Source organism: Rhinopithecus roxellana, chromosome 2 (genome assembly GCF_007565055.1).
Source record: "Rhinopithecus roxellana isolate Shanxi Qingling chromosome 2, ASM756505v1, whole genome shotgun sequence".
Lineage (NCBI taxonomy): Eukaryota > Metazoa > Chordata > Mammalia > Primates > Cercopithecidae > Rhinopithecus > Rhinopithecus roxellana.
This window is the reverse complement of record NC_044550.1, coordinates 56,703,037-56,728,963: the sequence shown is the minus strand read 5'-3', so window position 1 is coordinate 56,728,963 and position 25,927 is coordinate 56,703,037. Positions and strand designations below refer to the sequence as shown.

The following is a 25,927-nucleotide window of genomic DNA, read 5'->3' as shown; positions in this document are numbered from 1 at the left end:
ATGCATACCCTGTAGATCAAGAGGGACTACTGTTTATGTTTCATAAGAGTAGAGATTTTTGTCTGTTTTGCTTATTGCATCCCTAGCCCCTAGAAAGGATACTTGACACATAGTATATGCTTAGGAAATGTTTATTACCAGAACATATGGATTAAGTTTGCCTGGAGCCTTAGGGGGTATATTATACCTGAAATTCTTTTTTTTTGGTGTTTTAAATTTGTCACTCTGGGGTTTGCCGTTCATGCCAGTAGTGTACATTTGGATTTCAAAACCTATGTGAATAACATCCCAGAATTTTACTATCTCAGAGGAAACTTAAAAATAATCAGTAGTGACCAGGCACGGTGGCTCATGCATGTAATCCCAGGACTTTGGGAGGCAGAGGCAGGAAGATCATTTGAGCCCAGGAGTTCAAGACCAGCCTGGGCAATATAGTGAGACCCTATCTCTGTTGAATTAAAAAACAAAAAACAAAAAACAAAGGGAAATCAGCAGCCCAGCCAAAGACTAGTTATTTGTAACTTCCTGTGCCAGGGAAGTTTTTTTGTGGGGGAGAGGAAGAATCTACTTTTTTACTGAGGGTCAGCCTTTTGAGGATCCCATATTTATGTAGAGATTTTTATCTCTACTTCCCCATCTTGAGTAAATACTTTTTGTTTGTTTGTTTCTAAAAAGGAAATAAAATTCAAGCCCCCTAGTACTAGCTTCCTCTTTCTTGCCCCTTCAGCAGTTGTAATAGAAGTTCAGATACTTATTTTTCTGTTTCTTCTTCACTTTAGGTTTGGGGATTTTCCTTTTTTTCTTTCTTTGCAAACTCAAGCTCAGTTCTACATTGAAAAGTATTTTTTGTTATATTTACCTAATATTTGCAGGCATTTGTAAAGTGATGATTTTTTAGGTTATGTTAGTTCATTATCTGCTGAAAGTCTAAGGTATAACAAAGTGATGAATACGTGATAGCCATTGAATAAATATAGGACCAACCTAGGCTACAATTGACCAAGTTATTTTTCTGCCTAGGAATACCTTAGTTAATTTCAGATAATGGAGTTCTAGTGTAGATGACTGAAGAAATTGTAGGAAGAGAAAATTAGTCATTTTTCTTTTTTCCCAAATGCCTACATGTATTTATACATACAGGCAGATGAGCAATTGTCTTAGAAAGCAACCTTGCATTACCAAAACAAAATATAGATTTATTCATGGGGGATTTTGTGTGTGGAGGTGGTATTTTAAAATTTTAGTAATTAAGTGAATGTTCCTGCTGGGTGCGGTAACTCATGCCTATAATCCCAACACTTTGGGAGGCTCAGGTGGGAGGACTGCTTGAGGCCAGGAGTTCAAGACCACCCAGGGCAACATAGTGAGATCCTATATCTACAAAAACATTAAAAAATCAGGTCTACATGGTAGTGTGTGCCAGTAGTCCTACCCACTCGAGGGGGTGAGGTGGCAGGATCACATGAGCCCAGGAGTTTGAGGCTGTAGCGAACTATGATTGTGCCATTGTACTCTATCCTGGCCAACACAATAAGACCCTATCTCCCGTGTTTTTTTTTTTTTGAGACGGAGTTTCGCTGTTGTTGCCCAGGCTGGAGTGCAATGGCGCGATCTCGGCTAACCGCAACCTCTGCCTCCTGGGTTCAAGCGATTCTCCTGCCTCAGCCTCCCAAGTAGCTGGGGTTACAGTCATGCGCCACCACGCCGGGCTAATTTTGTAATTTTTGAAGTAGAGACAGGGTTTCTACATGTCTGTCAGGCCAGTCCCGAACTCCCGACCTCAGGTGATCCACCCGCCTTGGCCTCCCAAAGTGCTGGGATACCAGGTGTGAGCCACCGCGCTCGGCCGAGACCCTATGTCTTAAAAAAGAAAAAAAAAAAAGTTTTCATAGCTTTTACAGTTAATAGACTGGCCAGGCACAGTGGCTCACGCTTGTAATCCTAGCAGTTTGGGAGGCTGAGGTGGGCGGATCACTTGAGGTTAGGAGTCGGAGACCAGCCTGGCCAACGTGGTGAAACCCCGTCTCTACTAAAAATACAAAAACTAGCCGGGCGAGGTGGCGGGCGCCTGTAGCCCCAGCTACTAGGGAGGCTGAGGCAGGAGAATGGCGTAAACCAGGGAGGCGGAGCTTGCAGTGAGCTGAGATCTGGCCACTGCACTCCAGTCCGGGCGACAGAGCGAGACTCCGCCTCAAAAAAAAAAAAAAAAAAAAATACAAAAATTAACTGGGTGTGGTGGTGCATGCCTGTAGTCTCAGCTACTCCGGAGGTTGAGGCATGGGAATCGCTTGAACCCTGGAGATCCCCGAGGTTGCAGTAAGCCGAGATTTCGCCACTGCACTCCAGCCTGGGCAACAGAGCGTGATTCTGTCTCAAAGAAGATTATAAAGAAAAATAATTGTGGAATGTTTTAGGATAATGTAAAGGAAGTCATGTTTTTTTTTCCCTCTAACCGCTACACACTTAAAATAAACAGCCTAGAACAAAATACTACTTCATCTTAATTCTTTTTTTCCCCCTTAGGCATCTTTCTTGCAGGATCATCTTAAGTCTTTGTAAGTTCTTAGTCATTTAGATTGAATACAAGTAACCTGCATAGAAATCCCATTTGTATGAACAGAGAACTTGACTATTTTTAGTGAATTGTACTATCTTTAACGTGTTTATCTGTGTGGGGATGAACTTTTGAAACAAAGTAGTTTTGAGTGAGTCAAATGATGACCATTTGGTAGTCACTTGAATGTTACACATAAATTGACAAGATGACTTTTGACATAAAAATTTCAGGAGCCATTTCTATTTGTAGGGACTGCTCTGCTTCTTTATTTACATAAAGTATTTCAGAAAATTTTCAATTTAGCCAAGTTCTACATTGAGTGTAACATATTGCACAAGTATCTTTCTAGTTTTTATTGTTAGACACTGACTTTATTCTATAGTGCTGAGTGCACTGTGCATGAACAGTCACATCAAGTTATTTAAGTGGTGCTTTGGAAGGAAAGATTGACATTAATGCCACATGTATCTCAGAACTTAAAGTAAAATAAAATAAAATAAAAATAAAAAAGAAATTAATGCTTTGCTTTATGATCCGGTTATAATAGAATGAAACCTAGATGTAAGTCAGGGTGTATATCTGGGTCTGCTGATGAACATGTGTTTTACAGGGCTTTGTTTTATTTATTCCATGTGACAACTCCATGGGGCCGTACTTTATTAAACTTGATTTATAGCATGAAAACAGGATTGGAGTGATTAATGATGCTCAAGTCCCATAGTCAGTAAGATGGCATTTGGACTTAGGTTGTTTGAATTTGAATTTTGTGTGTACTACGTTATACTGTGTGATTATTAATATAAGTTGTGTTCTTGTATTGGAACCTAATTTAACTAAATTTTCAAGAATTGTATTAGGTTATGATAATTAGAAACATTGTTAAGAGTGATACGCTTTGAGAAAATGAATTATTTTGTAACTTTCTCATTGATTTAACAGTGCATACTTTGATTCTTTGCATCTATTTCTTCGTGTGTCAAGTGGTGCCTGGTAGTTTCTATGTATTTAAGATATCCACCAGTCAATTTTCTGTCATTTTTCTAATCGGGAAAAAATGGAATGACTAACTCTTTAATATTTAGGGATTGATCATACCTCTAGTTGTGGCTTATGAATATTGTTCTTAACCTGTATTACTTGTGTTTTGTTCATGGGTTTGTTAGACAATGCCTTAGTCTGAGGGTAGGAATATGGAAGAAAAGAAAAATCAAATTAGTACTATTTTGCTGCTTGTTAGTGTCTTTTGAAACTATTTAGAAAACGTTGAGAATTAAATCGGATAGTTAAAAAGTTTGGCATATCTTTGGGAGTTTCATTTATGCTAAATTCTCATTGTCATAGAATGTAAATGTTAACTTGAATTGTGAAATTTTTGAGTACTATGAGGATGTCCTGCTTACCAATTAATGCCCAAGTTTGAAATGTCTCCTACTTTGAAATGGTAATTTCATCTCAATTTTTTTTTTTTTTTGGTTGTTGTTGATCATTATTGTTTCCAGAAGTGTGTCTTCTGAATCACTTCATTTCTACCTTGCTCACACAAGACCCAGATGTCTTCCTTTGCACTGGGACCTCTACTGAAGACTTTCCCCACTTCATAGAAAAGGAATATTTTCTTATTTCCTTCTGAACCTACTTGAGATCCCCTGTAGCTCTGCTCTGGCTTCTGTATTTAATGCAGAAGTGGTAAAGAAGACATTATTATTTCTAATATCCAAAATTTTCCAACAGAAATTATGGGATAATAGCTAATATTTGTTGAGGTATTTTGTGACCTACTAAGTACCAGTTCTTCGTCCTCATTTCTTCTCACTTTTCTTCCTTGTTTACTCAACTCGGGATGCCATGGCCCTTTTGTACTTCCTAAAACAAGCCAGGCATACTCTTACCTTAGGGCCTTTGAACTTATTTTTTCCTTTGCCTAGAATGATCTCCTCTCAAATATCTAATTATTGTATGACTATCAATAAGCAATTATAATATTATTGTATGACTGTCAATAAGCAATTATAATGTTTCATGTTTTTTTTTTTTTTTTTTTTTTTTTTTTTTTTTTTTTTTTTGAGACGGAGTCTCGCTCTGTCGCCCAGGCTGGAGTGCAGTGGCCGGATCTCAGCTCACTGCAAGCTCCGCCTCCCGGGTTCACGCCATTCTCCTGCCTCAGCCTCCCGAGTAGCTGGGACTACAGGCGCCCGCCAGGTCGCCCGGCTAGTTTTTTTTTTTTGTATTTTTAGTAGAGACGGGGTTTCACCATGTTAGCCAGGATGGTCTTGATCTCCTGACCTCGTGATCCGCCCGTCTCGGCCTCCCAAAGTGCTGGGATTACAGGCTTGAGCCACCGCGCCCGGCCTGTTTCATGTTTTTTACAGTTTCTTTCAGTCATATTTTTGATATCTTTTGTTTCCTTAACCATTAACATTTTTATATTAGATATCCGATTATTTTCATGTTCCTTATTGTTTCGTGTGTTTCTGAAAGGCTTGTTCTGCTGATCCTTGGGGGCTTGTTTTTTCATTATTTTGTGAATTTCTTTTTTTTTTTTTTTTTTGAGACGGAGTCTTGCTCTGTCGCCCGGGCTGGAGTGCAGTGGCCGGATCTCAGCTCACTGCAAGCTCCGCTTCCCGGGTTTACGCCATTGTCCTGCCTCAGCCTCCCAAGTAGCTGGGACTACAGGCGCCCACCACCTCATCCGGCTAGTTTTTTGTATTTTTTAGTAGAGACGGGGTTTCACCATGTTAGCCAGGATGGTCTCGATCTCCTGACCTCGTGATCCGCCCGTCTCGGCCTCCCAAAGTGCTGGGATTACAGGTTTGAGCCACCGCGCCCGGCTGTGAATTTCTTTTTAATTGTGAGATTATCTTCCATGGATTTTTATTTGTGAATATCACTGGAGGCTTGGGTTTAGTGTACTCCTCTTGACTGGATTGGTGTTTGCTTCTGTCATGCTCTAGTCTCTTCCAACTCAGAGTCTCTTGAAACTGAATTTTTAGTTTGAGTTTTTCTTTTTTTTTTTTTTTTTGCCATGTTTCACATTTAATAAGATTCTTCCACTTTAATGCATAAAACCCTTTGAAATCATTGTCAACCAGGAAAATTCATGTTAGAAAAAATTGGAATGAGAGCTAATATTCTATATTCAGAACATTTGAGAAGGCATTTTTGACTATTACAAAAGTTTATTTAACAAAAAGTCTAATATGAAAATGTATATGACCTAATTTTTACATCATAGTAAAACAGGCCCTATGGAGAGAGGACATGGGTTTCTCTGCTGAACAGCCATTATTTATACTCGTTCCAAGGCTTCTAACATGATGATACTATTTCCTCGTATTACCACCATTCCAATATTGTTCTGTTGCCCACTAGTCGCCATCTCCACACATTCATCTATCACAAGGTTCATAAAGGGATCAAATCCCCGCAATATTCCTTGGACATGTCTGCCACCATTTAATTTCAATGATAACTTCTTGTCCAAAATTTTTTCAACTTGGGAGGGTGAGCTTTGCTCATGGCGTATACTCCGCGGGCTCACAGACGCCTTGGAACGGAATGCACTAGTTTGAGTTTTTCTAGACCACATAGGTAGTATGAATTTTGTCCTTAAACAAGTGAGAGAAGGGTGACTTCATTTTTTCTCTTCCACTGAGACTGGGAAAGGCAAACATGCCACCTGTGATCTCTGTTGAGCATGTTGTTTACCCCCCTCCGCAGGTGGTCCACTGAGTACTGCTTTTCAGATTTCCCACCTTGTTTAGGCCCCAACCTTTATGTCCTTCTCACCAGTCCCTTAAACTGACTTCTAAGCCACTGGGGATTGATGGATGCTCCCAGGGGAGAGGCTCGTTGCAGTGCTCACCAGTGCTTTGTTGTGTTTTCTTTCTTTCAGCTCAGCCACTCATGAAAAATACTATTTTGGTTTTGTTTAATATTCAGCATTTTAAAAAATTCTGAATCACAAATATTTTCCTGGGCATCTAGTCTACCATATTGCCAGAAATGGATCTGATTTCTTCCCCCAGTTCTCTGTATGACCCTCTTCTTCATTCTGTTATGGTCTTTGTTAAAATTTGTGGCCTTATTAGAGAACCTTTTCCTACTACCAAAATAGTATCCTTCTCCTTGTTACTCTTCATCTCTTATATCCTGCTTTATTTTCATAGCATTAACTCCATCAGATTTTTTTTTTATTGCATGTTTTCTTATATTAGAATACACGCTCCATAAGAGTAAGGACTTACTTTTTTGTTTACCGTTTCATTGCCAGGGCCTTGGGGCCTAAAATATACCTGACATGTAGTAGGTGCTTAATAAATACATGTTAGATGAATGACTGTGCTAAGTGCTTTAGATTCCCTCTTTTAATTTTCATAGTAACTCTTGCAGAGCAGGTGATTTTATCATCTCCATTTTAAAGGTGAGGAATATTAGATTTGTAGAGTTAATTACCCCAGTCAAGGTCACAAAAGATGTTGCACCTCAGGCAGCCTCAGAGCACCCCGTTCTCCTAAACACTGTACTTTGGTAGTGGTAGTGGTAGTGGTAGTGGTAGTGGTAGTGGTAGTGGTAGTGGTAGTGGTAGTGGTAGTGGTAGTGGTGGTGGTGGTGGTGGTGGTGGCGTTGGTTCTTCAGCAGGTTGGTGTAATACCCTAGTATTGTTTAGCTGTGCTTTAGTGTCATATTGTTTCTTTGGGGCAGTATATTCTAAATTTCACATACTTGATTTTTAAAAATTATGATTATTTTTTTGAGACAGAGTCTTGCTCTGTCGCCCAGGCTGGAGTGCAGTGGCATGATCTCGGCTCACTGCAACCTCTGCCTCCCAGGTTCAGGCGATTCTCCTGCCTTAGCCTACCGAGTAGCTGGGATTACAGGTGCCTGCCACCACACCAGGCTAATTTTTGTATTTTTAGTAGAGATGGGTGATATGGTTTTGCCGTGTCCACACCCAAATCTCATCTTGAATTGTACTCCCATAATTCCCATGTGTTGTGGGAGGGACCCCGTGGGAGATACTTTGAATCATGGGGTGGTTTCCCCATACTGTTCTCGTGGTAGCGAATAAACTTCATGAGATCTGATGGTTTTATCAGGGTTTCTGTTTTTGCATCTTCCTCATTTTCTCTTGCCACCACCATGTAAGGAGTGCCTTTTGCTTCCTACCATGATTCTGAGGCCTCCCCAGCCATGTGGAACTGTAAGTCGAATTAAACTTCTTTTTCTTCCTAGTCTTGGGTATGTCTTTATCAACAGCATGAAAATGGACTAATACAATGGGGTTTTATCATGTTGGTCAGGCTGGTCTTGAACTCCTGACCTCAGGTGATTCACCTGCCTTGGCCTCCCAAAGTGCTGGGGTTACAACTGTGAGCCCACCTTGCCCAGCCATCACATAATTGATTTTCAAAGACAAATTTGGAACCTGTTACTTAAGTTGGAAAGCTTATGCAGTATTTAAATTTATTCTTTCCTCTCCTATTTTCATTTATGTTTTATTCTTTAAGTTCCTGTATGTACACATTTATTTGCTGCTGAAAATTGAAATAGAACATTGAAATTTCCTTTTATTACGATTCAAATTTTTGAAAAACCAGAAACTCTAATTATCTGTTCTAATAATTATGCTCTAGCCAAACTGCCCAATGTTTTCTTTTTTAAAACTTATTTTTAATTTTTTTAAATTTCATTTTTCGGTAGAGGTGGAGTCTTGCTATATATCCCAGGCTAGGGTCTTGATATCCTGGGCTCAAACAGTCCTCCTGCCTTGGCTTCCCAAAGTGCCTGGATTATGGGTGTGAGCCACTGTGCCCGGCCTTATTTTTACTTTTGAAATAACTATTCTGCTGTCTCTAAGACACTGTAAAAACTTTGTTGAGGTTTTACTGTGTTGCTTTTACTTCTTATAGTTATTTTATAAAATAGTTCAAGTAGATAAGTCATAATAAATATCAATTTTAGTTAGAGAAGGCATGCCTACAAGGAAGAGAGTTAGTAGATGGGAAAATGGAAGCCAGATGATTCTCCCCCAACCTGGATTATCAAACAAATCTGTATTTCCTTTTATGTTTCTCATCTTATTGATGTCATTTGTTCTTTGCAGAAATTTCAGTTAACCTTGACTTTTTTTTCTTCCTCATTCCCGCAAGTAGTCTTTCACTAAATAGCCTTTTAATTGAACCTTAATTCAGACCCCAGGTATCTCTTTCTAGGATTATTGTGACACCCTTCAAAACTGTTCTTGTTCTCTGCCAGTCATTCATATTACCTCCATATATTTTCTCACATGATATTTATACTTATGTGTCTAAGACATAAATCTTATCATGTATGGCATGACCTCTGAGGTTCTAACTCATCCTACACTTTGTTTACTGTCTCTCACATGGCTAATCTTGCCTTTACATACCTCCATGTTTTTCTCTCAACTGTTCTCTCTACTTGGATGCTTTTCTTTCTTCTTGGTCTGTCATCGTCATGCTTGTTACCTTTTTTTTTTTTTTTGAGGTGGAGTCTTGCTCTGTCTCCCAGGCTGGAGTGCAGTGGTGCAGTCTTGGCTGACTGCAACCCCTACCTCCTGAATTCAAGCAATTTTCTAGCCTCAGCCTCATGAGTAGCTGGGACTACAGACGCGCGCTACCGTGTCCGGCTAATTTATGTATTTTTAGTAGAGACTGGGTTTCACCATGTTGGCCAGGCTGGTCTCGAACTCCTGACCTCAGTGATTGTACCTGCCTTGGCCTCCCAAATTGCTGTGATTACAGGCGTGAGCCACCTCACCAGGCCTCGTTACTTTTAAGACATAGCTTACATGTTATTTTCTCTGAGAATCCTTTGCCTCACTCTAAGACAGACTTTGTTCCTCCTCTATTCTACCACAGAACTTTGTTCATAACTTACTATAGCATTTACCTAGTTCAAATTATGTGTTTATATATATCTCTCACTAGATCAGGAGCTTGAAGGCAGAGATTACGTCTTTGTCATCTTCTTAAAAGTCAGGTTTATTAAGGTATGATTTACATAGAATAAAATTCACCCTTTTGAGTTGTGTAGATTGATGTATATGGTCATATAACTTACACCATCACATTTGGGATATAAGATATTTCCACCACCTCAAAAAGTTCCCTTTTACCCCTTTGTAGTTGTTTCTGTCTTCCCCATCCCTATCCCATGGCAACCACTGATCTAATTTCTGTCCCTGTTATTTTGTCTTTTCCAGAATGTTGAATAAAAATGGAATCATGTAGCAAGTAGCCTTTTGTGACTAGCTTCTTGTACTTAGCAAATTGCATTTGAGATTGCTCTATGTCGTTGCATAATTAAGTAGCTTGTTTCTTTTATTTTTGCTGAGTTGTGTTCTATTCTATGGATGTAACTACAGTTTGTTTATCCAGTTACTTTGGGTAAGTTACCCCAAACCTTTGCCTATAGGCCTTTGTGTGGACATGTTTTCTTTTCTCCTGGGTGAATACTGAAGAGTGTGCTTGGTATGGTAAATGTATGTTTAACTTTATAAGAACGGTCAAACTGTTTTCCAAAGTGACTGTAGCATGCTGCATTCCTACAAGTAATGTAGTTGCTGTAGTTGTTCTTCATCCTTGTCAGCACTTAGTATTATCAGTGTTTTAAATTTTAGTTATTCTAGTAAGTTTGTAGTGGTGTTTAATTGTGTTGTTGTTTCTTTTTTCTCCTCCTCTTCCCCCTCTTCCTCTTCTTCCTCTTCCTCTTCTTTCTTTCTTTTTTTTTTTTTTTTGAGACAGAGTCTCACTTTGTCACCCAGGTTGGAGTGCTGTGGCACGATCTCGGCTCACTGCAACCTCCCTGTCCCAGATTCAGTGCCTCCCTGGTTCAAGCGATTCTTGTGCCTCTCAGCCTCCTGAGTAGCTAGGATTACAGGTGTGCACCACCATGCCCGGCTAATTTTTTTATTTTCGTAAGAGACAGGGTTTTGCCATGTTGGCCAGGCTGGTCTCAAACTCCTGACCTCAAGTGATCTGCCCACCTCGGCCTCCTAAAATGCTAATATTATAGGTGTAAGCTACTGTGCCTGGCCATGTGATAGGGTCTTGCCCTGTCACCCATGGCTGGAGTGCAGTGTTGTGATCATGGTTCACTGCAGCATCAACCTCCTGGGCTCAAGCGATCTTCCAGCCTCAGCCTCCCAAGCAGCTGGGACTTTAGGCACATGCCACCACACCTGGCTAGTTCTTTTGTTTTTTTGTAGAGACAGGGTTTCGTTGTGTTGCCCAGGCTGGTCTGACACTCCTGGCCTCAAGCAGCCCTCTCACTTTGGTCTCCTTAAGTGCTGGGATTACAGGCATGAGTCACCATACCCAGCAAATTATTACTTTTAGATGCTTGCCTTAACACTGGAGTGTTGGAGTAATGTATTTGTACAGTGAACTTCAAATATAAGGATTATATGCTAAATTCTTCTGGATGATAAATATAGAATACCACGTTAAGTATGTAATGACACTTTTTAGAGCCTTTTCTTAATTTATTCTAAATTATATGTTAAATTCAGGTTTAGGGAAGTTTTGATATGGATGTGTATGTGTGAATTTATATATATATATGTAAATATATACATACACATACTCACACACACAACTGGTTGACATCATAGCTGAAATGGGATTTCTCCTCTGGATTCCAGTCCCCAAGATTTCCACCCTTACAGTGTAGGTTTTTAAATACAGTTCTATCTTTTCTTTTTTTTTGCTTCAATATTTGATATTGCATACTTGTATAAGAATCTTTTACCTTGTGATATTTTCTGAAAATTGTATTTCTCTAATTAAAAAAAAATTAAATTCTAATTAAAAAAAATTTTTTTTTCCATAGAGATGAGGGTCTTGCTATGTTGCTCAGGCTCATCTGGAACTTCTGGCCTTAAGCCATCATCCCACCTTAGCCTTCCAAAGTTCTGTGATTACAGGCATGAGCCACCATGCATGCCTGGCTTATTTCTCTAATTTTTTCTTTTGTATATTAGTGCCAAAAAGGTTTTTTTTTCCCCTTTGCCAGTCATTGTCTTCCTTTTATATTTCCTTTTTTCTTTCTTTGGCTGTGGGTCTCAGTTCAGCTCCTATATGATCTTGACGAAGATTAAATTTACTCTCTTGATTTTTAATTTTCTTTTATGTAAAATTGGGCTGATTCCATCTCATAGAGCTCTTTTTTTGGAGATGGAGTCTTGCTCTGTTGCCCAGGCTGGAGTGCAGTGGCACGATCTCGGCTCACTGCAACCTCTGCCTTCTGGGTTCAAGCGATTCTCTCACCTCAGCCTCCCGAGTAGCTGGCACTACAGGCGTGTGCCATCATGCCCAGCTACTTTTTGTATTTTAGTAGAGTCGGGGTTTCACCATATTGGCCAGGCTAGTCTCGAACACGTGACCTTGTGATCTGCCCGCCTTGGCTTCCCAAAGTGCTGGAATTACAGGTGTGAGTCACCATGCCTGGCCATAGAGTTCTTATATATACGGAACACCTACTTGGGGGCTGTGGCTCGCACCTGTAATTTCGGCTCTTTGGGAGGCTGTGGAGGGCAGATCACTTGAGGTCAGGAGTTTGAGACCAGCCTGGCCAACATGGTGAAACCCCATCTCTACTAACAATACAAAAATTAGTGAGGCGGGCATGGTGGCGCTTGCCTGTAGTCCTAGCTACTTGGGAGACTGAGGCAGGAGAATTGCTTGAACCTCAGAGGCAGAGGTTCCAGTGATCAGAGATTGTGCCATTGTACTCCAGCCTGGGTGACAGAGCGAGACTCTGTCTCAAAAACAAAAACAAAACAAACACTTTATAGGCACTTAGTTAATGCTAATTACCGTGTCCCCCTCTCCCCACAATTTGTAAATAGCCAATAAAAACTCATTTTGGTGAGTTTGATATACTGTTCATAAAATTTGATGGCTGGGCATGCTGGCTCACGCCAGTAATCCCAGCACTTTGGGAGGCCAAGGTGGGTGGATCACAAGGTCAAGAGATCGAGACCATGCTGGACAACATGGGGAAGCCCCGTCTCTACTAAAAATACACAAATTAGTTGGGGGTGGTGTTGCGCGGCTGTAGTCCCAGCTACTTGGGAGGCTGAGGCAAGACAATAACTTGAACACGGAGGCAGAGATTGCATTGAGCTGAGATTGCGCCACTGCATTTCAGCTTGGCGACAGAGTCAGACTGCGTCTCAAAAAAAAAAAAATTGATATTCGGTGTTTCATAGAAAATTTTAGACATGCACAAAAGCATAAAAGAACACCTATGAACTCATCAACTAGCTTTAATCATTATCAACATTCTTGGATTTTTTCATATGTCATTTTAACTAATGACATCATGGCCTCTATATGTTTTTCTTTGCCTCTCTGTGATTTGTTTCTTGGAATTATTATACTTTAATTAAGGTTACAAAACTTTGGGGAACAATTTTCCAGGAACTTCAAGTCTGCTGCCAAAGTTTATATGAAATTGATGAAATAATATCCATAGTGTGTTGAATGTAGTAGTACCATGCTCAATAATGGGATCCAGTGTGTCCTGTACTGTTCTGTGGGCGCTGGCAATTTGACTCTTTATCCCTTCAAATAATTTTGGATTTAAAATTGCCTGAGGTCACCATGGGTTTATACGTAGGGTTTGACTTTATTATTTTTTTCTTGTGTATTTGAGATAGAAGTCTAATAATCTACGATGATGGATGCTGATTTGGGTTTGATGTTACAGGAAGAGTTTTCAATAAGGTAAATGAACTTTTTTTTTCTTTTTTGAGATGGAGTCTCACCCTGTCACCCAGGCTGGAGTGAAGCTATGTGATCTCCGCTCACTGCAACCTCCGCCTCCTGGGTTCAAGCGATTCTCCTGCCTCAGCCTCCTGGGTAGCTGGTATTATAGGGGCTCACCAGGATGCCCGGCTATTTTTTGTATTTTTAGTAGAGGCGGGGTTTCCCCATGTTGTCCAAGCTGATCTCCAGCTCCTGACCTCAGGTGATCTGCCTGCCTCGGCCTCTCAAAGTGCTGGGATAACAGGTGTGAGCCACCGCACCTGGCCTGTTTTTTTTTTTTGGGGGGGGGATACAGAGACTCACGCTGTTGCCCAAGCTGGAGTGCAGTGGTGCGATCTCAGCTCACTGCCACCTCTGTCTCCCAGGGTCAAGCGATTCTCCTGCCTCAGCCTACTGAGTAGCTGGGATTACAGGTGCCTACCACCACACCTGGCTAATTTTTGTATTTTTAGTAGAGATGGGGTTTCGCCATGTTGGCCCAGCTGTTCTCGAGCTCCTGGCTGACCTAAATGATCTGCCCACCTTGGTCTCCCAATGTGCTGGGATTACAGGTGAGCCACCACACCTGGCCTGAATGAACTTGCTGATTGGCATTTTTATCCTTTCTGGTAGGTATTTATATGCATACTTCTCTAAGTACCTTTTCAGTAACCTTTAAGGCATTAGCACAATTTCTTCTATACTTATTGTATTGGCTTTGAGAAAGACTTGATGTATTTTTGTTTTGCTCTTGTCATTACTGGAGTAGGAGTAAAATATTCTTAATTGCAAATCAAAGGCTGTTACATTCCATTGGGACCACTATGTAATTTAAGTTCTTATTTCTAGCTGGAAATGCCAATTAGTTGGTTATGGATGAGGAAAACCTTTCTTATGTAAATTCTGAAGACATGATATGGAACAAAATTTTAAGAATGATTTTGCCTGAGACATGTCAAATTTTGACTCTAATGAGCCTGTTTTCAGCTAGCTTCTCTACTCCCTGGCCCCACAGGGTATATTGTCGGTCAAATGGAATATCCTATGATTTTTTTGTTGTTGTTGTTCTTTAGCAGAAGGTGGAAATTTCCACAGATTCCCGTTCTCTCCTTTCACCTATCATGCAAGTATCATTTTCTTTACTGCTTTACCCCTTAGTTCCTTGCCCTTTGGGCTGCTGCTTTTCCTTGGGATCTGTATTCTGTTCTGCAGTTAGAAGCTTCCTTGGCATCCTACGTCAAGTAAAAAGTCCTGTAAAAATCTTTGTTTTCAGTCACCTCAACATGAGTAGATCTCTGTTTTGTTTTTATGGTACGTTTGCTACCCTTTATGGAATGATAAAAATTAGCATGATGGCTTTGGTTTATATATTGGAGATTTCAGTGATTGGTTTGGAAACAGTTGGGATAGCAGTCTACCTTCCCTTTATTTTAACCATCTTACCAGATTGACAGATTTTGTCAGATTTGTCTACATTCTATTTCAGACCATGTTTTAGCATCCTATGATGGTTAAGAAGGAGGCCAAAAGTTGACCAAGTCTATGGTACCTCAGGTCTATGTACATATTCTCATAAGGAGCACGCAACCTAGATCCCTCCTTTGTGCTCCTTTGAGGATCTAATGCCACCACTGATCTGACAGGAGGTGGAACTCAGGTGGTAATGCTCGCTTGCCTGCTGCTCATCTCCCGCTGAGGTGGAACAGTTTCATCTTGAAACCATCCACCCATCTCTGACTCCCATTATGTGGAAAAATTGTCTTCTATGAAACTGGTCCCTAGTGCCATAAAGGTTGGGGACTGCTATTTTAATGTATAATTTTAAGATTCTGATGACCCGAAAGCACTCTTAATAGACTATTTTCAGTTCTACATTGTAAATAATTTAGGTGGATTTGCCTATGTGACTGTAAAAAATGTAGTTTTCAGGATTTCAAAACCAGCCTGGTCAACAAAGTGAGACCCTCATCTCTACCAAAAAAAAAAAAAAAGCACTTTTATATATTTAAAATGTTTTAGTTATATATATTAAATATACTGGGAAAAATTTAATGTAGATTTAAGATTAGAGTGGTAAGATAGTAAAGAATCATTTGGATTTTAAACTATCATTCTTAGGTATTTTATTTTTTCCTCCTAACAACAGGATATAAAAATATGACCATTAAAAATGTGCAATTCTGGATTTCAACCTGTATTTATTAAATTTTTATCTTGGCTAAAATGCTAAATAGAAAAACTTTACAGTACAATTTACATAGACTGAACTAACATAAAATAGTTATTTTGATTTTACTAGTTCCATGGTGGACCTTTTCTCATAGGTCTTATTTTAGAAGGGAACATGAGCATTTGTTTTATTTTTTATTTTAAAACATAAGCTTTTTTTTTTAGATGAAGTCTATGGAGTCTAGCTCTGTCACCCAGGCTGGATGCAGTGAGGTGATCTTGGCTTACTGCAACCTCCACCCCCAGGTTCAAGTGATTCTCCTGCTTCAGCCTATTGAGTAGCTGGAATTACAGGCACCTGCCACTATGCCTGGCTAATTGTTTGTATTTTTAGTAGATGCGGGGTTTCACCATGTTGGCCAGTCTGGTCTTGAACTCCGGATCTCAGGTGATCCACCCACCTCAGCCTTCCAAAGTACTGGGATTACAGACATGAGCCACCGTGCTTTTTAAGATTTACTTAAAAATGCTTAATTACTTTCTTAAGAGTTAGATAGCTAGAAAGACAAATTTGAGTGTTAGAGAATTGCTGCTAGGAAGAACAGTTTTGTGATTTGTATTTTCTTAAGCCATCACTTTTATAATCCCATTTACTTTTTCCCTTTCCTTTGCTACCTCAGCCTTTCTTCTTCCTTAAGGTGTGAATACATTGAAAGAAAACCCAATGTGTCTCTGTTTGTCTGTCTCTCACTCTGTTACAGACACACACACATAAATTTATTTGGAAAGTCAAGGCACAGTAAAGAAGAAAATGTGCATGTTAGCATATGAAGAAAGGGTAGTGTTAAGAATGAAGACTTGTAGCAGATTACCTTTTAAATCTTTTGTTGGCAGATGGCATGTCAGTTAAGAAATTGTATATATTTATTTTGGAATATTAGATACGCTATCAAATCCCAAAGTTGTTTAGATTGCAAAAATTTTCTTATGTTTGGTTTATTTTTCTCTCTGATTGGATTTTAACAGGCTAAATGGAATTAGCTAGTTTTATTGGCAGGCCGTAGTGTTGTTCTTTGTGGTTTACTACCCTTATCTTCTGATTCAGAAAGATTTTAACTAACTGCCCTTGAACTGTTGGAGTTGGGGGTGGGCAGTAGAGGAAATTGGGCTTGTGGCTTGAGTTAAGTGCCTTCAGAGGTTGGAAACAGCCTTGCATAATAGGAACTGAATAAATATTTGTTAAATAAATGAATAAATGAATGCATACATGAATAAAAACACCCCAGAAGTATTTCTGCTAGAAAGATGAGGATGACCATACAACTCTTCTTTTATAGGTAAGTATCTTGAGAGTTCAGATGATAACTAGTCTCTAATTCTTACCCTATAAGCCACTTTTTTTTTTTTTTTTTTTTTTTTTTTTTAAAGATGGACTACTTACCGGCCTGGTGTGGTGACTCACACCTGTAATCCCAGCAGTTTGGGAGGCCGAGGTGGGTGGATCACCTGAGGACAGGAGTTTGAAACCAGCCTGGCCAACATGATGAAACCCTGTCTCTACTAAAAAATACAAAAAATTATCTGGGTACAGTGGCGGGCACCTGTAATCCCAGCCACTCAGGAGGCTGAGGCAGGAGAATCACTTGAACCCAGAGGCAGAGGTTGTGTGAGCTGAAATTGTGCCACTGCACGCCAGCCTGGGTGACAGAGTGAGACTCCATCTTGAAAAAAAAGAAAAAAAGTGCTGGCTTTGTCACCCAGGCTGGCGTGCAGTGGCATGAACACAGCTCACTGTAGCCTCGACCTCCTGGGGTCAAGCATTCCTTCTGCCTCAACTTCCTGAGTAGCTGGTACTACAGGCATGCTCCATGACACTTGGCTGATTTTTGGTTTTTTGTAGAGATGGGGTTTTGCCATGTTGCCCAGGCCAGTCTCAAACTTCTGGCCTCAAGTGATCCGCCTGCCTCAGCCTCCCAAATGCTGGGACTACAGTTGTGAGCCACTGCACCTGGCTAAAAACTTCACTTTTCTATTCTCTTATATAATTTTGTGGTAGAAATATTTGCATTTTATAATGTTGTTTTTTCTTTTCTTTTTCTTTTTTTCTTTGAGACAGGGTCTTGTTCTGTTGCCCAGGCTGGAGTACAGTGGCACAGTCACTGTTCACTGCAGCCTTGACCTCCTGGGCTCAGGTGATCAGAAAGTTTTAAAGTGGAAAAATAATGAGACCTAAGCAATCATTTGGTATATGGTTTTCTTCTACCACTTTCCAGTTCTGCACCTATTTGTGTGAATCCATAGATCACAGTGTAGGTTTTCAGATGGTTTTCCTAACTCAGTGAATTTATGTCTAAATTTGTTCCATTGCATTCATAGTCTCCTGATTCACTTGGTTATACTGATAAGCATTGCCCTACATTCTGTGGCTTCTTTGATCGCTTGCTGTCCTCTGTAGTTACTTGACCTATCTTAGTAATTTTCCTTTAATTCCTTTCAGAAGGGGAAATACGGTGGTAAAGAATGCAAATTACAAGAGAAACTGGTATTTTTTATTCTATGGGTGGTTTTTTTTTTTTTTTTTGGCAAGTACAAATGAAATTAAAAAATCTCTGATAATCCTAGCGTTCATTATATTTTTACAGGGACTTTGCTGACAGTTGAATTGTCTTACTATATTTAAATCCCATATTTACTGTAACCTTACATTGTTTCCTCTTGTTATACATATTTTATTTTGGATGATCACCTGTTAAATAATCTAGTAGTTTTTAGTTCCCTTAAACCTAGTTTTCAAGGGGCATTTTATTTTTTGAACCTTTAAAGCCCATTTAAAACATTACATATTTTAATAGTTATATATTGATTTCCTCACAATGTACGTAAGTACTTTTAAAATTATAATTTAGCACATTTATTATAGAATGAGACTTAAGGAACAGTTAATAACTGAAGTCCCAATTACTTGAAGACCAGATTGATCCTACTGCTGTCTCTCATCTCTAAGTAGCCTTAATCTAGTGTGCATGGTGGGTCTTCTATTTTTCTAGTTAGTTGGATGAAGAAAACTTGATGTTTTTTGGCCTGTACATTTATTGTTTTTCATTGACTCTATAAGATGATGTTGTAAGATGCATCATTTTTTGTACAGCCAAGAAAGAGAAAACATTATTTATTAAACTATGAAACAGATTTCTTATTTAGATTTTTTTTTTTTTGAGATGTATTTTGCTTTGTTGCCCAGGCTGGAGTGCAACGGCGTGATCTCAGCTCACTGCAACCTCCACCTCCCAGGTTCAAGCAATTCTCCTGCCTCAGCCTCCTGATTAGCTGGGACTATGGGTGTGTACCAATTATTGTATTTTTAGTAGAGACACAGTTACGCCATATTGGCTAGGCTGGTCTCGAACTCCGGATCTTGGGTAATCCACCTGCCTCGGCCTCCTAAAGTGTTGGGATTATAGGCATGAGCCACGAAGACTGGCCATCATTTAAACTTTTAAAAAGCGTTTTATTTATTAATTGCAAACTACTTTCTGTTATTTTAACATTTAATTTTTAAACTTGATTGTGTAGTCTTTCTTTTTTTTTTCTTTTTCGAGACAGAATTTCACTCTTGTTGCCCAGACTGGAGTGCAATGGCATGATCTCGGCTCACTGCAACCTCCGCCTTCTGGGTTCAAGCGATTCTCCTGCCTCAGCCTCCTGAGTAGCTGAGAATACAGGCACCTGCCACCATACCCAGCTAATTTTTGTATTTTTTTAAGTAGAGACGGGGTTTCACTATGTTGGCTAGGATGGTCTTGTTCTCTTGACCTTGTGATCCACCTGCCTCTGCCTCCCAAAGTGCTGGGATTATAAGTGGGAGCCACTGCGCCCGGCTGTCTTCTTTCTTTAGTATATTTGAGATAATACACTAGAAAGATCTTGATAAGACGTTAGATTGGTTTAATGGTAGTGGTACTGACAGTTGAAAATGTAGCAGTAAGGAGGATCCAGAATAAAGAAAACTACAGTGCTTCATTATCTGAAGAATAATGATGATATGACTAATGAATGAATCTGTGTCACAAATAAAAGTTTACTTAGTTATCTTTTTAAATTTAATTTAATTTTTTATTTTCACACGGAGTCTTGCTCTGTCATCCAGGCTGGAGTGCAGTGGTGCCATCTCGGCTCACTGCAACCTCCGCCTCCTGGGTCCAGGCGATTCTCCTGCCTCAGCCTCCTGAGTAGCTGGGATTACAGGAGCTTACCACTACACCCAGCTAATTTTTTTTTAATTTGTATTCCAATAAAATATGCTACCAACAGTAGTCTCCACAGTGGAGTGCTTAAGATGATTCGGTAAAGTAGATGAAAAAAATATTAGAATTTATATTCATTTTCTTTTTTTCTTTTTTCTTTTTTTTCTTTTTTTTTTTGAGACAGGGTCTCACTTTGTTGCCCAGGCTGGAGTGCAGTAGTGTGATCTCAGCTCACTGCAGCCTTGACCTCCTGGGCTCAAGCAGTCCTCCTACTTCAGCCTCCTGAGTAGTTGGGACCTCAGGCATGTGCCACCACACCCAGCTCATTTTGTATTTTTAGTTGAGACAGGGTTTCACCATGTTGCACTGTCTGGTCTCGAACTCCTGATCTCAAGCAATCCGCTTGCTTTGGTTTCACAAATTGCTGGGATTATAGGTGTGGGTTACCATGCCTGGTATATTCATTTTTCTAATAGGATAATAGAATAATTAAGATAAACTAAGCTTTACCTTGGTGTGCCTCATTCTGCCAGATGGTCAGTTGAGATTTATAGCTTGTATGACCTCTTGAAGAAGCCTGGAGTGGGTGATAGTAGAAGCCTCTCTTAAGCATTTCCTTGTAGTTTTTTTTGGTGGTATGTTTACTTGTGTCTGGGTAAATGGGTTTAAAGATTCTGTTATTTTAAATAATAGACTTTAAAAAATATCTTGTGATGAGATGAGGCGTGATCTTGAAATCTATTTAATTTAAAGTGTAACATTTTTGGAATACTCAAAGGTTCAGTAATTATAGTGATGGTAGGGTACTTAAACCTGTGACTTAAAGATAGCCATTTTTCTATTATAGAACAATCTTCTGAATTTGTTTACCTTTTCTAAGTAATGGTCAGTGTGTATTTTTATAAATAAAACACATTTTAGCTATGAATAAGAAAGTTGCTTCTTTTTGAATGACATTTGTCTTATGAAAATGGGATGTTTGGAAAATTTACATTATTTTGTGACTTTAGTGCCGAAAAGTGTGTGATACTTATAAAAAAAAGTGTCTATATTTTAAAAAGCACTAGAAAAACTTCAGTAAGTTTTTAAAATCCATTAATGTTTATTAAAGAGTCATAGTGAAATTTGAACTTACGTTTTAAAAACAAAACAACTTATGATAAGTTGTAAGAAAAACTGGAAAATGATAACTGAATTTCAGCAAAGTCCATGAATCCCGTCTTACAATTGGATTTACATATATTGTGAAGTATTCTTTTTTCTAATCTGTGTTTTGACATAAAAACTGAACTTAGACTAGATCTTCTCACTGCTGTATCATAAAATGTTTAAACCAAGATAAAAAATGTATTTATTTGTTCACGTTCCTCTCTCTTCAACAATAATGTAAAGAAGAGAGTATAAAAGTTTTTTTTTGGTATCAGTATAAATATTTTCAAAACTTAACTTTTCTGTTTACCTCAATTTCTTTTCTTTAAATTTTTAATTTTCATGGGTCATAGTAAGTGTATATATTTATGGGGTATATGAGATATTTTGATACAGGCATGCAATGCGTAATAATCGTATCAGGTAAATGGGGCACTCATCACCTCAAGCATTTACCTTCGTGTTACAAACAATCCAATTACACTCTTTTGATTATTTTTCAAAGTATGATTAAGTTTACTATAGTTACCCTGTTGTGCTGTCAAATACTACTACTTATGCATTTTTTGTAACTACTTTTCTGAACTTACAACCATTTCCACTTCCCCTAACCCGACTACCCTTCCAAGCCTCTGGTAACCATCCTTCTACTCTTTGTCTCCATGAGTTCAATTGGTTTAATTTTTAGCTCTCACAAGTAAGTGACAACATGTGAAGCTTGTCTTTCTGTACCAGGCTTATTTCACTTAACATAATGATCGCCAGTGCCATCCATGTTTTGCAAATGACAGAATCTCTTTCTTATGGCTGAATAGTATGTGTATAAGGACCACATTTTCTTTACCCATTCATCTGTTGATGGAGACTTAGGTTGCTTCCAAATGTTGGCTATTGTGAAGTGCTGCAACAAACATGGGAGTGCAGATATCTCTTCAATATATCGATTTCCTTGCTTTTGGGTTTTACCTAGCAGTGGGATTGCTGGATCATGTGGTAGCTCTGTTTTTAATTTTTTGAGGAACCTCCAAAGTGTTCTCGTAGTGCTTATACTAATTTACATTCCCACCACCAGGGTTCCCTTTACTATACATCTTTGTCAGCATTTTTTTTTTTTTTTGTGAGACGGAGTCTCGCTCTGTCGCCCGGGCTGGAGTGCAGTGGCCGGATCACAGCTCATGGCAAGCTCCGCCTCCGGGTTTACGCCATTCTCCTGCCTCAGCCTCCCGAGTAGCTGGGACTACAGGCGCCCGCCACCTCGCCCGGCTAGATTTTTGTATTTTTTAGTAGAGACGGGGTTTCACCGTGTTAGCCAGGATGGTCTCGATCTCCTGACCTCGTGATCCGCCCGTCTCGGCCTCCCAAAGTGCTGGGATTACAGGCTTGAGCCACCGCGCCCGGCTTGCATTTGTTATTACCTGTCTTTTGGATATAAGCTGTTATAACTGGGGTGAGATGATATCTCATTGTAGTTTTGATTTGCATTTCTCTGATGATCAGTGATGTTGACAATACCTTTTGATATGCCTGTTTGCCATTTGTATGTCTTTTGAGAAATACGTATTCAGGTCTTTTGCCCATTTTAAAATCAGAATATTAGATTTTTTCCTATACTGTTGTTTGAACTCCTTATATATTCCGGTTATTACTCTCTTGTCAGATGGGTGGTTTGCATATATTTTCTCTCTTCTGTGGTTGTTTCTTCACTTTGTTGATTGTTTCTTTTGCTGTACAGAAGCTTTTTAGTTACTTGATGTGATCCCATTTGTCCGTGTATGCTTTAGTTGCCTGTAATTGAGGGGTATTACTAAAGAAATCTTTGCCCAGACCTGGAGAGTCTCCCCCATAATTTCTTTTAATGGTTTTCTGGCTGGAGGTCTTAGATTTAAGTCTTTATTCCATTTTTTTTTTATTTTTGTATATGGTGAGAGATAGGGGTTTAGTTTAGTTTCATTCTTTCGCATGTGGATATCCAGCTTTCCCAGCACCCAGCATTTATTGAAGAGACTGTCTTTTCCCCAATGTATGTTCTTGGCACCTTTGTTGAAATTGAGTTCACTGTAGGTGTATGGATTTGTTTCTGAGTTGTCTGTTCTGTTCCTCTGGTCTGTGTGTCTGTTTTGGTTTCTATAGCTCTGTGGTATAAACTGAAGTCAGGTAGTGTGATTCTTCCAGTTTTGTTCTTTTGCTCAGGATGGCTTTGGCTATTCTGGGTCTTTTGTGGTTCCATGTAAATTTTAGAATTTTTTTTTTTTTTTTTTTTGGACGGAATCTCTCTCTGTCGCCCAGGCTGGAGTGCAATGGTGCGATCTCAGCTCACTGCAACTTACACTTCCCAGGTTCAGGCGATTCTCCTGCCTCAGCTTCCAGAGTAGCTGGGACTACAGGTGCACACCAGCACACCCGGCTAATTTTTTGTATTTTTAGTAGAGACAAGGGTTCACTATGTTGGCCAGGCTGGTCTCGAACTCCTGACCTTGTGATCCGCCCACCTCGGCCTCCCAAAGTGCTGGGATTACAGGCGTGAGCCACTGTGCCCAGCTAATTTTTTTTTTTTTTTTAATTTCTGGGAAGATTGTCTTCAGTATTTTGATGGGATTGCATTGAATCTATAGATTGCTTTGGGTACTATAGACATTTTAACAGTATTGATTCTTGCAATCCATGAACATGGAATAGCTTTCCATTATTTGGTGTCCTCTTCACTTTCTTTCATCAGTGTTTTGTTTTCATTGCAGAGATCTTTTAATTCTTTGGTTAATTCCTAGGTTTTAGCTATTTTAAATGGGATTACTTTTTTTGATTTCATGTTCAGATTGTTTGCTGTTGGCATATAGAAATGCTACTGATTTTTGTTTGTTGATTTTGTGTTCTACAACTTTCCTGTATTAATCACTTATAATAGTTTTTTGGTGGACTCTTTAGATTTTTCCAAATATAAGATCATATCATATGCAAACAAGGGCAATTTTACTTCTTCCTTTCCAATTTGGATTCCCCTTCCCCTTCCCCTTCCTTTCCTATCCGAGTTTCACTCTGTCACCCAAGTGCAGTGGCGTGATCTCTGCTCACTGCAACCTCCGCCTCCTGGGTTCAAGCGATTCTCCTGCCTCAACCCTCTACTCCCCCGGACAGCTGGGACCATAGGCAAGTGCCACCACCCTTTCTTTCTTTCTATTGATTGCTCTAGCTATGGCTTCCAGTACTATGTTTAATAACAGTGGTGATAGTGGGCATCTTTGTTGTGTTCCAGATCTTAGAGGAAAGGCTTTCAGTTTTTCCCCATCAGTGTGATACTATCTGTGGGTCTGTCCTTCATGGCTTTTGTTATGTTGAGGTATGTCTCTTCTCTACCTAGTTTTTTGAGGCTTTTTTTTTTTTTTTTTTTTTTTTATCATGACGGGACACTGAATTTTGTCAAATGCTTTTTCAGCAAGAGTTGAAATGATCTTGTGGTTTTTGTCCTTCATTCTGTTGATATGATGTATCACACTGATTGATTTGCATATGTTGAACCATCTTTGCATCCCTGAGATAAATCTCAGTTGGTCATGATAAATGATGTTTTTTATATGTTGTTAAATTCAGCTTGCTATTATAGTATTTTGTTGAGGATTTTCACGTGAATATTCATCAGAGATAGTGGCGTACAACTTTCTTTTTTTGATGTGTCTTTGTCTGTTTTGGTATCAGGGTAATACTGGCCATGTTGAATGAGTTTGGAAGTATTCCCTCCTCTATTTTTCAGAATAATTTGAGTAGGATTGGTATTAGTTGTTTAAATGTTTGTTAGAATCCAGCAGTAAAGCCATCAGGTCCTGGACTTTACTGTGAGACACTGTATTATGGCTTCAATCTCATTACTTGTTATTGGTCTGTTTAGACTTTGGATTTCTTCCTGGTTCAATATTAGTAGGTTGTATGTTTTCTTATTTGAGGTTACCATGAAGCTTGCACATACTATCTTATAACTTATTATTTTAAACTGGTGACAGTTTAACAGTGATTGCTTAAACAAACAAAGAAGCAAAAAGAAAACTAATAAAAGCTCTACACTTTACCTTTATCTCCCTGCTTTTTAACTTTTTGTTGTTTCTGTTTATATTTTATTGTATTGTGTTCATCTTTTAGTCATTCTACTTAAGAGTAGAATTACTCTTAAGCCCAAGTTATAGTGTTATAATATTGTGTTTTTCTGTATACTTACTGTTGCCAATTAATTTTGTACTTTCAGATGATTTCTTTTCTTGTTGCTTAGATACATCTGTTTCTTTTTGATTGAGGAACTAACTTCCTTCAGCATTTCTTGTAGGACAGGTCTGGTGATGAAACACCTCAGCTTTTGTTTGTCTTGGAAAGTCTTAATTTCTCCTTTATGTTTGAAGGATATTTTCATTGGATATGATATTCTAGAGTAAGAGATTTTTTTCTGTCTGCACCTTAAATATAGTCATGCCACTCTCATGTGGCTTTAAGGTTTCCTCTGAAAGGTCTGCTGCCGGATGTATTGGAGCTCCATTCTATGTTACTTGTTTCTTTTCTCCTGCCCCTTTTAGGATCCTTTCCTTATTCTTGATCTTTGGGAGGTTGATTATTAAATGTCTTGAGGTAGTCTTTGGGTTAAATCTGCTTGGTGTTCTGTATGCCTCTCGTACTTGAGTATTGATATCTTTCTCTAGGTTTGCAAAGTTCTCTGTTATTATCCCTTTGAATAGACTTTCTACCCCCATCTCTTTCTCACTTCCTCTTTAAGGACAATAACTCTTAGATTTGTCCTTTTGAGGCTGTTTTCCAGATCTTATAGGCATGCTTCATTCTTTTGTATTCTTTTTTTTTTGTTTTTTTCTCCTCTAAGTGTGTATTTTCAAATAGACTGTCTTCAAGCTTACTAATTCTTCTGTTTGATCAATTCTGTTAAGAGACTGATTTTTTTTTTTTTTTTTTTTTTTTTTTTTTTGAGACGGAGTCTCGCTCTGTCGCCCAGGCTGGAGTGCAGTGGCCGGTTCTCAGCTCACTGCAAGCTCCGCCTCCCGGGTTCA

The 25,927-nt window shown here is 39.1% G+C and overlaps 1 protein-coding gene and 1 pseudogene across 4 annotated transcripts in view; one reads left to right on the top strand and one right to left on the bottom strand.

Moving 5' to 3' along the window:
* Positions 1–25,927, top strand: part of LRBA (LPS responsive beige-like anchor protein) — a 779,214-nt gene that overhangs the window by 7,897 nt on the left and 745,390 nt on the right. The window lies entirely within an intron of this gene.
* On the bottom strand, positions 5,575–6,073 carry LOC115893201 (annotated as a pseudogene). Its single transcript, XR_004053168.1, has one exon. The product of XR_004053168.1 is annotated as a small nuclear ribonucleoprotein G pseudogene (transcript).